A 12,590-nucleotide genomic window follows, 5' to 3' on the forward strand; every position below is an offset into this window, starting at 1 on the left:
AAGGAAAATCATATATAATTGCCACATGGCATATTACCATATAGTTATACAAGTTACACAAATTTGGTATCAAAAGGTATGGATTTGGTCTCAGTTCTCTCATTAGCTACGTAATTTTGAGTATGTCGGTAAGCTTCCTATTTTTTCATCTGTTAAGTGAGGTTGATATAACCACCTTAACTACTTCTCAGAGGTGCTAAAGGAATTAAAATGAGATAGTAGATGTGAAAGTCACTCACAAATACTTACGAATCATATAGAGTGGTCTTTATTACACACACATATATATACGCACACATATATAAACTTTAATTTTGTTGATGGAAAATACTAGTATTCTAAGTTTAAACAAGGAGTATGACAGCTTTATATTTGAAAATGAATATGTCTGACACACAGAAACTTTAAACAACTACAAAAGAAAAATTTATAATTATTAAAATTACTACATGGGGAAATGGAAACAATTGTATTTAAAAGACATACACACACGAAATACACAGAAACAAATTTTTAAAAAGCCTTTGTATATAACACTTCCTACATGCCAGGTGCAATCCCTAGTCTTTTACAAATATTGACTTCTACCTCATTAAATCAATTTGAAGTAGTAAATACCATTTAAGTTTCACATATGGTGAAACTAAGGCAAAGAGGGTTGGGAAACTCGCTCAACATTATAAAGCCAACCAGTGGCAGGACTGGGATTTGAAGCCAGATTTTCTGCTCCAGAATCTGCACTCTGCTGCCGTACACGGTGCTCTATTATTATACAAGTTGGGATCAGGCTTAACGGCAAGAATACTGTGAATCATGAATTACATAAATAGGAAGTTATTTATTCTATAACTTGAAGTCTGGAAGTGGGCCATGGTGGCTTGACTATATAGAAAAATGGCATTAGGGACCCAGGTTTTTTTCTATTTTGTTTATTACCATCCCACGTTAAGATGGTTTCCCTATACTCACAAACACATTCAAACAAGAGAGTCAAATGTAGGGATACAATGCTTAGAATCTGTCTCCTTCCTGCTCAGATCTAGGCTAATGTGGTTTCTTTGCTTTGCAGCTAGTAGGTGGAGAGTCAGCATGGGGCAATAGGGATAAAATGGGTTTGCATATCAAACTAACCAGGGTTCAAGTTGTTCTGCCTTTTTTGTTCTGTGACCTGGAACAAGTTATTTTTAACCTCTCTGAACATCACTTCTCTGTTCTTTATAGTGGAGACAATAGTTCCTTTCTTTCAGGTTTGTTGTACAGAATAGAAATTATATGTATAGAGCAGTGACCTTGAGCCAAGTGACTACCTCTTTAACCTACAAGGGGCCATCTCTTAATATCTGAATTGAAAAGGCCCTAGTATGATCCTGAATGGGCCTTGCCAGTCACTGGATTTATTTTTTCGCATTTTGAGGTGAGATTAGCGGAATGAACCTATACTAACTCAAACTAGCCCTGCTGCTAAGTAGTATTTAGCCTGTCTTGTTTATTTAGCTTAATCACCACCTCACAATTTCTTTGTGGCACTAGCCTCATTCTATTCTTAACTGCCTTTTCCCTATATCTTCCCTTGCAAAACCTGGGTAAGAGAATTAGAAACATCTTTTTTTCTTGAAGACACTACCCTATTGCTCCCTGAGATCACAATTATTCTGAAATAACTATCCTCAGATATCTTCCTGGAATACCCATTCCCTGAGCCCCTGAAGCCTGAACTTCCTCTGAAATAAAGAAGTTAACTTTTAACTTTGCCTTGTGTAGACCTTGAGTCCCACTGTTATCACCTATGTGTCCCTTCGTCTTCCTCTACAGAGTTTAAGGAGAAAAATACAATAATTAAAAAAGAGGACAGACAGGAATCTTTGAGCACACAGCTATTTTTCTTTCCTTGCAGCAGAAAAGCCCCTTGAATTTTCAAAAGTGGCCAATTCTGGGATTATAGAGTAACAGGAAAGCTCCAGGGCTATTCTTGGCATCAGCATCAAGCCAGAGATGGAAAGACAGAGTGAAACTGAAAAGAGAAATAATGCAGAGGCTACTTCCTGTGTTCTTCATGAGGAATGAGCAGATGGGATGGAGCCAAGACTTAACCAGGAGCCACTTTAGACAGCTATGTTAGCAAGAAGCTCAGGTATTCCACACAACCACAGTTCTAAATTCTTTTGCACCCTTTGAGCAAAAAGCCCTCTTCTTGAGAACATGCTTACTTACATTGAATTGGTTTTTTGTGTGCAGAACATGTTTCTATTATGAAAAAGTTGCTAGGGTACTTTAAAGGGTCACCTTGACAGATGACCTGATTATTTACTGGGTTCAGAGACTGTAGACAGGAACTTAAATGGGGGATCTAATACGATTAAAATGTAAGAGAAATGAGTCTGCTGCAGGGTGTTGGAAACTGCCAATAGAAAGCAAATAGGTTCTAGCCATAATGGTGCCTGCCACAGGATCGCAAGTGAGACTGAAACCAGAGGCTGAAGAAAATAGGGAAAGAAAGAAAGCTTATTCTAAAGGAAGAATCAGCTTTAACTCTGGTTAGTGATCATGCCTCAAAGAAATTCAACAGATCCAAAAACACTTGGACAAATATGAGTTTTAGGGACTCAGTCCTTTAACCCTCCAAGACTGGCATAAGAAGTAATTTATATATTAGCTCTGGACGGTCCTCTTTCTCATTTAGGGATCAATGACTATCATATATGTCAATGTCTTTCCCACTCATGATACTCTTAACCTACCTATCTCTTGACAGTTTTCCTGAAGCCCATAGACACTAATTGGGATCCTGACCACTCAGATCCATGTTGCTAACATGCATATGCAATATTTTATGTCACTCACTGAATTGACTCTCCCTTTTCCCACATATATCAAACATAAGAATGGTGCCGCTGATTGAGTCATATGAACACTATATATTGGAGTATCCAGTTGCCTTCTTTGCAATCAGTATCAGTTGAACATATTGCTAGTACCTAAGCATGTCAATCATGATTTTAGTAAGTTCGATTAAGATAGGAATTAGGCCTGTATCATTGGCCATGTAGTCCCACCTACAACTTATTAGGTGTTCAATGAATGAATGAATCAGGCTAACAGCATGTATGATGCATTTCTGACTATTTTTTCAACCAACATATTATTATGAGTGATGGATTCAATATCATTTGTATATTAGTTACATCACGCACATTCTGGATCTTATGGCCTAACCTGGGTGCCCAACTGACACGTAAAACATTGTTTCTGTGGAGGAATGCATCCCCATTTTGAAACAACTCATCGGCAAATGAACTTTTAGAACACGCACCATATTGGAGACTGTATGTCTTTAAATTTATTTATTGAGTCATTTTTTCACCATTTCAAATTTTTTGCCTCACAGGATGTGTCTTAACATGTTGCGCTGAGCTTTTTCTTTCCTTTTGTTCCTATTTTTTCCTTTAAAAATCAATCCTCTGAAGGTCTTGGCCACGTGTCAGTGCTATATTCACAAGGATTAAGGATCAGCAGGGCTGCTGTGCAGCAATTCAGAAATTGAGTACATCCTGTGGATTGGCAGCACATAGCCTGCTATTGTGCAGGAGGTACTAGTGTTCCAGTAAAGGCATGTTAAATTTAGCAGCTGTCTTGTATTTGTCACTGGGGATAGGGTGGAGGCAGTTGACTGTAATATAGATCCATCTGGAAATTTTACTTGAAAGTTTACTTTAAAGGATTTATCTGACGGAGAACATATTTCATCTAGAATTATTTTCTGTAAATTGTAACAACTCTGCTCTGAAAACACACACACACACACACACGCGCGTGTACTGCGCAACCTATATTCTTTGTGGTTAATATCTTCCTTGTTGTAAGGATTCTATTGAATTTCATATAAACTTCCAGGCCTTTCAGTGAGAGCTTATGGAGGCCATCATTCTGGTTATTTTTATTCATATTCCAAGTCTGTTTATGACAGAGGAATAAATCATTTTGGAAAGCAGCGAGAGAGGGTAACAAAGGAGTTAGCAGTGAATCAATGGTCAGGATGACAGGTGGGCTTTTTATTTTCTTCTTCTGCTGCTTAATAGACACTCAGGTGGGTGGGCAATGATGCTAAACTCATTTATTTTTTAGTCCCTCCTTACCCCATCTATAGTCTATGCTAAACTATGATAGGCTCAAGGAAACTTCAAAATGGAAGTCAGTCTTGGAAATTATCTAAATGAAGCTTTTATTTTACTGCAAAGAAGACTGAGGTACAGAGGAAGGATGCAGGAATTAGAATAAGGCAGTTACAGCATACATGAGAACAAGATATTTGATTTCTAGTCTGGTGCTAATTTTACTGCTTAACAATAATTAAGGGATGGGATAAAACCTTTCTCTACATCAAGCGATGAGAACTGGGTCTTTACCTTCTTGAAACCTGCAGAAGCACAAAACATTTCTGGAATTGGTTCTCTTATGGTCCCTCACTAGGCCTTTCAATGGATAGAAAAAGGCACTGGCCAGGTGAGGTGACTTTCGCCTGTAATCCCAGCACTTGGGGAGGCTGAGAGGAAAAGATCACTTGAGCCCAGGAGTTCGAGACCAGTCTGGGCAACACAGTTAGACTCTAAAAAAAGAAAAAAAAAGAAAGAACAAAATTAGCTGTTCATGCTGGCACATGCATGTAGTCCAAGCTACTTGGGAGGCTGAGGCGGGAGATTCACATGTGTCTGGGAAGTTGAGGCTACAGTGAGCTGAGATTGTGCCACTGCACTCCAGCCTGGGCAACAAAGTGAGATCATGTCTAAAAAAAAGAAGAAAAAGCAGAACAAAGTAAAAAGTATCGACCCCAAACATCATCCTCACAGTGTTCAAGCTGTTGGCATTCAATGCTATACGCAGAGTGAGGAAAAAGAGATGCCAGAAAAAGAGGGAAGTAGAAACCATAACCCTAACAAACAATCTAAGTGTCGAGTATGCATTCTACTCCATGTACCATGTAGTTTAAAATGTGTTTACATAAAGTAATAATTTGGAAGTTTCTGATTTAGGCTAAGGTAGTTTAACAGGGATGATCAAGCATTCTAAAGAAATACAATGTGAATAACTTCAGTCTTAATGTGGGCCGAGGAAAGAATGAGCAAAGCTGGTGGTGGAGGCACCTAAAGCCATTCCATGCACTTACAGAGCACAAACCAATTTTTTCTTCTTAAAAAACTCATTGAGAATCACAAGCTCTTCTTTTAAAATACTTCTGTTCCTGAAGTATTTTTATAGATCAAGCATTTCACTCTTTGGGGTAAATTTTTCAGATCACATAATCCACCATAAATGAGACAAAGCATTCAATATTCAAAGAAATGCAATACACATAATGTGCTAATTATGAAGCTTTGGAGATTCAAAAATGAAGAAGGCACATCCCTTGTCCTTATGGAACTCATGATTTTCCTGTCCCATCTGCAGTATTATTTACTTTGGATTTTTTTCTGACTCCAATTTAAATTGAGTTTTTAAACTTTTTTTTAACTTAGTTTAATTCTTCTTTTTTTTTTTTTTTGGACAGCATCTCACTCTGTCGCCCAGGTTGTAGTGCCGTGGCACAATGTCAGCTCACTGCAACCTCCGCCTCCCAGGTTCAAGTGATTCTCCTGCCTCAGTCTCCTGAGTAGCTGGGACTACAGGCACGCGCCACCACGCCCAACTAATTTCTGTATTTTTAGTAGAGACAGGATTTCATCATACTGGCCAGGCTGGTCTCGAACTCCTAACCTCGTGATCCACCTCCTTCGGCCTCCCAAAGTGCTGGGATTACAGGCGTGAGCCACCGCGCCTGGCCAACTTAGTTTAATTCTAAGCAATTTTATGCCCGAAAATCATGAGTTTCAAGTGCACAATATATTTCTCCTGTCATACATTAAAATACACATACAACTATTAACGTAACATAGCACATTTATTGATGTCTCATCTAGAGTCACTCATACCATTAATGTTATATACACTCTGTTTAGGAAAATATGTTTTTAGAGGTAAAAGCCCATAAAGAAGTACTACATTTTCTCAATTCCATAACACCAGTGTAAAAACACAATTGATACAGTCACATCAATTAAACACATTAAATGTACGATTAAATTCAAATACTACTAATTTTTTTAAAAAATGTGCATTTTAGAATCACTAACACAGAATGATAGATAAATTTATGGAGTAGGTGTAGTAATATCACAAAACAAGGCATGAATTACTTTAAAGATGACATTCTGATTTTAAGGAGAATTAGAGACAGGGAGAGATAAATTTGAAATGGACACCACGTGTGATGAAGGGAAGTGCTGGGTGATATTTTGCCTTTGAGATTATATTTTGAAAGGGCCAGAGGGCTGCCCGAGAGCACTGAGTCCTCATATGAATGAGATCTTATAAAAGAAAGAATGCTCCAGGATGTTGGGAAGGTAAAAGGGAGTTTTTTGTTGTTGTTGTTTTGAGATGGAGTCTCCCTCTGTCACCCGTGCTGGAGTGCAGTGGCGCGATCTCGGCTCACTGAAAGCTCCGCCCCCCGGGTTCACGCCATTCTCCTGCCTCAGCCTCCTGAGTAGCTGGGACTATAGGCGCCCGCCATTACGCCCGGTTAATGTTTTGTATTTTTAGTAGAGACGGGGTTACACCGTGTTAGTCAGGATGGTCTCGATCTCTTGACCTCGTGATCCGCCTGCCTCGGCCTCCCAAAGTGCCAGGATTACGGCATGAGCCGCCGCGCCCGGCCTAAAAGGGAGTTTTATCTAGGATGTTAAAGGCTGGGATCCAAGTGCTGGTGATGTTCACAACCACAGTTGGTTCACTGCTGACACCAGTCCTGTAGAATTGCTGAAGTTTGTCTTATAATTTATTCATCTGGGAACTTTGGGGGCTTTAGCTTTTCAGCAAAGAGGGAAAATTTTTTTCTTACTCTTAAAACTGTTTTTTTCTTTCTTTCTTTTTTTTTTTTCTGTAGCTGATTTTCTTTCTTTTTTAATGATTAACGTGTTTGTGTCAATGATGTTAAAGTTAGGCCTTAACATAGTTCTAGATTATGAAGTCTCTAAGAAAAAAATAGTCTAGAAATCACCCATCATCTTTAGGATTTCACATGTTGGTTAAACTGTATCTAAATTACGATATCACATATCTAATACAAAAAATCCCCAACTTGCAATGATTTGACTTAACGATTTGGGACTTCACAATGGTGCTAAATTGACAGGCATTCAGTAAGCGCCTCAATTTATGATGGGTTTACATCTGGAAGCACTCATCATACATACAAAATACTCTAAGCGAAACATACTTTTAATTCACAATACTTTCAAATTGCAATAGGTTTATTGGGACATAAACCTGTCATAAATCGAAGAACATCTGTAGTAAGTCTTTGTTTTTGTTGTTGCTTTGGTTCTGCCTTTTCATTTTAAGATATGCTATTTAAAAAAGAATCTGAAATCTCTTTCCATTAAACAAAAAATATTAGTAGTTGTTAAGATGGCAGATATTAGAAAAACCAAACCATTTTAAAATTTTCTTTTTGAGTGAATTTGATCACATCTAAACAAAATGGAAATTCAAAGATTATAGCTGAAAGGCCAGATTCTTATTTTAGTCTTAAACTTGAACCAATCCATTATGATAAGTTCCAAAGTTTAATAAATTTACTTAAAGTTCTAATTTATTTTAAAAAAATTTAAATTGGAATCATCCTTCAACCCACTGAGAAAGATACCTAACAATCATTTTGAAAGGGAAATGTGATATACTGAAATTCAGTGTGTGTGGGTGTGATATGAAATCATGTAATAGAATTCTGACTTTCAATGGCTATACAGACTTTCATTCATATTACTCTGTCCAGTTAAGTACTAATTCTGTGATTTTGAGAACATTTTAAAGCATTTGTTCATTTGATTAGGTGACAGCAGATATTTTTGTTGTTGTTAACCTGGACTATGTTTCCATAGTTATAATGCACATTAGTTCAGCTGGGGTGGGACATAACATGCTTGCCAGAAGGTCATAAAAGATATGCAATAATTAGAAACTCAAAATATAAATATGAAATGCCAAGTGAACTGTAATCAATTTTGAGAGCTCCTCTTAGAAAAATAATTTAAATTAATTTCAACAAAGTCAATATAACAAATTACAGAAAGGAAATCATTTAGATTATTGAATGATGACTTTTTCAAATCAATTTTGTTTCTCTGACTCATAAAAATAAACCTGGAGCTGACGTACTTGAATTATAAAATAGACCACTAAGTAACCATTTGGATTTCAACTACCTGGATATTTAATATAAAAGATCGACTTATATACTTCTGGCTGATTTTTAAAATCAAGTGAGTGGCAAAGATGGCCTTTTGGCTAGTCTTCATCTTCATTGTATATCAGAATGAAATCATTTTGACTACCTTAATTTTGGCAAAATGACATTTATTTTCTACGTAAGAGCACCCCAACCCCCAATGCAATGCATTCATGTCCACTGATGCTTTTTTTCCCCACTTTGATTTGTGATCTCTTTTTTCATCCTCACTTGTAGCATGGAATAATGGATTATATCCCTCACATGTATTTACATCATTTTGGTTGATTTTCACTCATATGCAAAAGGCAATATAAATGGAGCTAAATAGGGCTGTAAAGCAATAAGATGTTGACAGCAAGTAGTCAAAAGAATTTGTATGCAAGGCAGTTTCATTTATCCCCATCAATTTTCAGTGCAAACAAGAATATGCAGCTCAGTTAACTGTACTATGAATATTCATGCTCGATTGACTGTATTTAGAATCCAAAGAACTATGAGCATATTTTCACATAATGTTGCATTAACATATGTTTGTTTATATAATTTTGTTTTTCTTTGAATAAAAATAAATAAATGAATACATTACAAGATTGGCAAGATGAAAACAGTAATGGGGATTTAGCAGAGGGTTTATAGTTCTCAACTCTGGTTAATGGTCAGAATCCCCTTCAAGGCCTTTAAAAACTAGGACTCCACCTTGTACCCAGTAAAGAAGGTCTACAGGACAATAGAGATATCTCTTCTCTGCCCAGCCACTTCTTCCCGGGATGTGTAAGATAACCAACAAATTTTAATGAAGATAAACAAGGCTCCCTTTTTATCATCAGTAATACCAGCTCCAAGTTGTCAGAATGTCATCATCCTTGCTGAAATAAATTATGGAGTCAGTGGACATTGTAGATTAGACAATTGAGCAAATAAGCTGTAAATATCTTCCTTCCAATATTCTGAACTAACTATGATCTCTAGGTGCTTTGCTTTGCTCAAGCTAGGCCAGAAACCACCATTGTACTCAGATTAAATGTCCTATTGGTTAGAGGCATGGTGACTTCCAAAAGTTAAGTGAATCAGATTTATAATAGCATTTAAAACTGAATTACTTAGTGCTAAATTAATAAAATATGTGTAACATTTTTATGCTCAAAACTATAAAATATTGATGAGAAAGTAAATAGCAACTAAATAAATTGAGTGATATAATATATTCGTGCTTTAAAAAAATTATCATTAAGGCATCAATTTCATTCAAGTTGATCTCCAAATACCAATAAATATCCTAGATTTTTGTAGAAATTGATATGCTGAATCTAGAAAAGCATAGAAACTAGAATAGTCAAATAATTTTTAAGAAGAAGAAGAACATGAGAAGACTCACACTACATGATTTTATTATATACTGTGATGTGATCACAATGAAAACAGTGTCGTACTGGTGTGAGAACAGACATGGAGATCAATGGAACTGAATAGAGCACCCAGAAATAAACTGACATACAAAGTGGTCAACTGAGTCTTCAAAAAAGATGCCAAGATGATTCAATGAAAAAAGAAAAGTCTTTTCAAAAAATGATGCTGGAACAATTGGTTATTTATACACCAAACAAGCAAACAAAAAAAGGCAAATTGAAATGGAACATATACCTAAAACCTACTCCAATAAAACTTCTAGGAGAAAACATAAAATAAATTCCTAGTGACACCGGCTAAGTAATGATTTGTTAGAACACAAAAGTCATGAACCACAGGAAAATTTATATACTCAACTTCACAAAATTACAAAAAAACCTACCTTGCCTTCAAAGATACTGTTAAGAAAACAAAAAGTTAAGCCAAACACTGAAATAAATCTTTACAAAATATATTTGATAGAAGACTTGTATTTAGTATACACTAAAACTCTTAACTCTCTGTACTCAGAAAAAAATACAACTTAAAAAAATGGACAAAAGATTTGAAAATTCACTTCACCACAGATAAGATACTAATGTCATGTAAGCTCACGAAAACATGCTCAACATAACTAATCATTAGATAAATACATGTAAATTCCAAAGTGAGATACTACTACATATGTACGATAATGGCTAAACCTAAAACAAATACAACTGCTGTTGAAGATAAAAAGTAACTGGCACTCTCATACATTCTGGTAGAAATGCAAGGTGGTACAGATATTTTGGAAAACAGCTTGGCAGTTTTTTATAGAGTTAAACCTACATATATATCACATAGTCCTGCAATCCCACTTCCAGCTATTTTTTGAAATAGAAAGAATATGTATAGCCATGAAAATAACTGTATGTGAATGATTTTTAAGATATTTCTTCATAATATCCTAAAATTGGAAATAACCCATTGTTCACCAAATGAGGAATAGTTAAACAAATTGTGATATATATGTATATAATTCTCAGTAATAAAAAAGAACAAACTACTACTATACACAAGAACACAGATGAATCTACATAGAATTATGCTAAGTGAATGAAGTCACACTCAACAGACTTCATTCTTTATGTCACATCGGGGAAAGGTAAAACTATGGTGACTGAAATCAAATCAGTACTTTCCAGGAGCAGATGGCAGTAGAGGATTGATGACAAAGGAACATGAAAGAATTTTTGAGGGGGGGATGGTTATACTCTATGTCTTGATTGTTGTGATGGTTAGATGATTATATACATACAAAATAAAAATAGCAATTCAGAAGAAAAATGTAAATCTAGAATGGAATTAGACTCAGATACAATTTTAAATTTCTCTGCTCTTACCTGATGGATTCAAAGAAGCTATCAGCAAGAATATAAAGCTGCAGCAAGGTTGGGAACTGAAGATGGTTCCAGTGTGGCTTTATAGCACAAGATGTAGTCCAGTCTTGAAGACAACTTCATCTGGAGGATTATCATAACAGAGCTGTAGGACTGCACTGTAGGACAATTCATAAGTTACTATGGGACTCTATAGCTCCTATTTCTGGAATCACCCAGTCAGTTCTATAGCTTCACTTTATCTCCTGGCCATTGTATATTAAGATGAACTACAGAAGGGTGGTAACAAGAACAGGGAAACAAGAAAACATATTTGTTATGTAAATTGGATTTGAATTCCTTATTATTTCTAGATTTAAATTGTTCTCATCTATAAAATGAGAGTATTTGAATCCACTTCACAGGGTTGTCTAATAAATAGAATGATGCATGTGGAAGCATTATGTAAGCCACACAACTTTACTCAAATAACATTAGTAGTAGTGTGAAAGTTACCCTTACAAAGTCTTGAAATTGTTCCACTATGTTCTACATTAGTCATCCACAGAGTATTGTGTCAGTTTTCAATAGTTTTAGGAAGAGAAAAAGAATCTGGTGAATAATAAAATGAGTCAGGGTGTGGAGGAGACACTATGAAGGAAGGTTAAAGTGGTGGGAGGGAGTTAATCTGAAGAAAATATAATTATTTGAATTGGCTCCATTACTGTTTTCATACAGAGAATGGAAGTCAGTTGTTAGTCATCAAAGAGTCATAAACAAGACTGAATAGGCACACCTTGACCAATTGGAGCAAACACAATAGAGCATAACAACTTCTTGAACATAATGACAATTACATCCTGGAACACCCTTCAAAAGGAAGCTTTACTTTACTGGAGATAGGTTAAAAAGCCATCGGTAAAATGATTTAGAATTCATATGCACAGTGAATGTGTGGGCCAAGTCATTTGCTGAGGTGGCATCTACCTATCTGCTTTGACAGTGAGCACAAATATAAATGCTTATGTGCTAAAGGTAACTACACAGGATTGTCTGAGAGCTCAAACTTGACTCCATTTTCAGGGTTGCTTCTCATAGTCTGGTCTATGCACTAGTACTATCCAAATCACTCTGGTTTATTTTTCTGTTAAAAATAGCAGATACCTGGATGTTGCCAAACCAGTGCTACTCAATCAGATTCCCAGAGAGTCAAACACAAAATTTAAATCTGATAAATACTGAAAGTGATGTTTAATACACAATAAAGATGGTTAACCATCGTTTTAAACAAGTGACCTAATCAATTTGCCACGACTCTTTTCATATAAAAGTATATGTTTTAAACTTAAATGTATTTTCCAGATAAAGATTCCCTAGCTCTCATCTGGATTAGTTAACCTCCATAATATTTTAATTGCTAATTAATATTTCAATCATATTTATAAGCCAAAAATAAATGTTGCTTATATTTCATTTGGTTCTTTAATTGTCGAGTTAAGGGAGCAATGTCTCCCCACAAACAA

Source organism: Macaca nemestrina, chromosome 10 (genome assembly GCF_043159975.1).
Source record: "Macaca nemestrina isolate mMacNem1 chromosome 10, mMacNem.hap1, whole genome shotgun sequence".
NCBI classification, from domain to species: domain Eukaryota; kingdom Metazoa; phylum Chordata; class Mammalia; order Primates; family Cercopithecidae; genus Macaca; species Macaca nemestrina.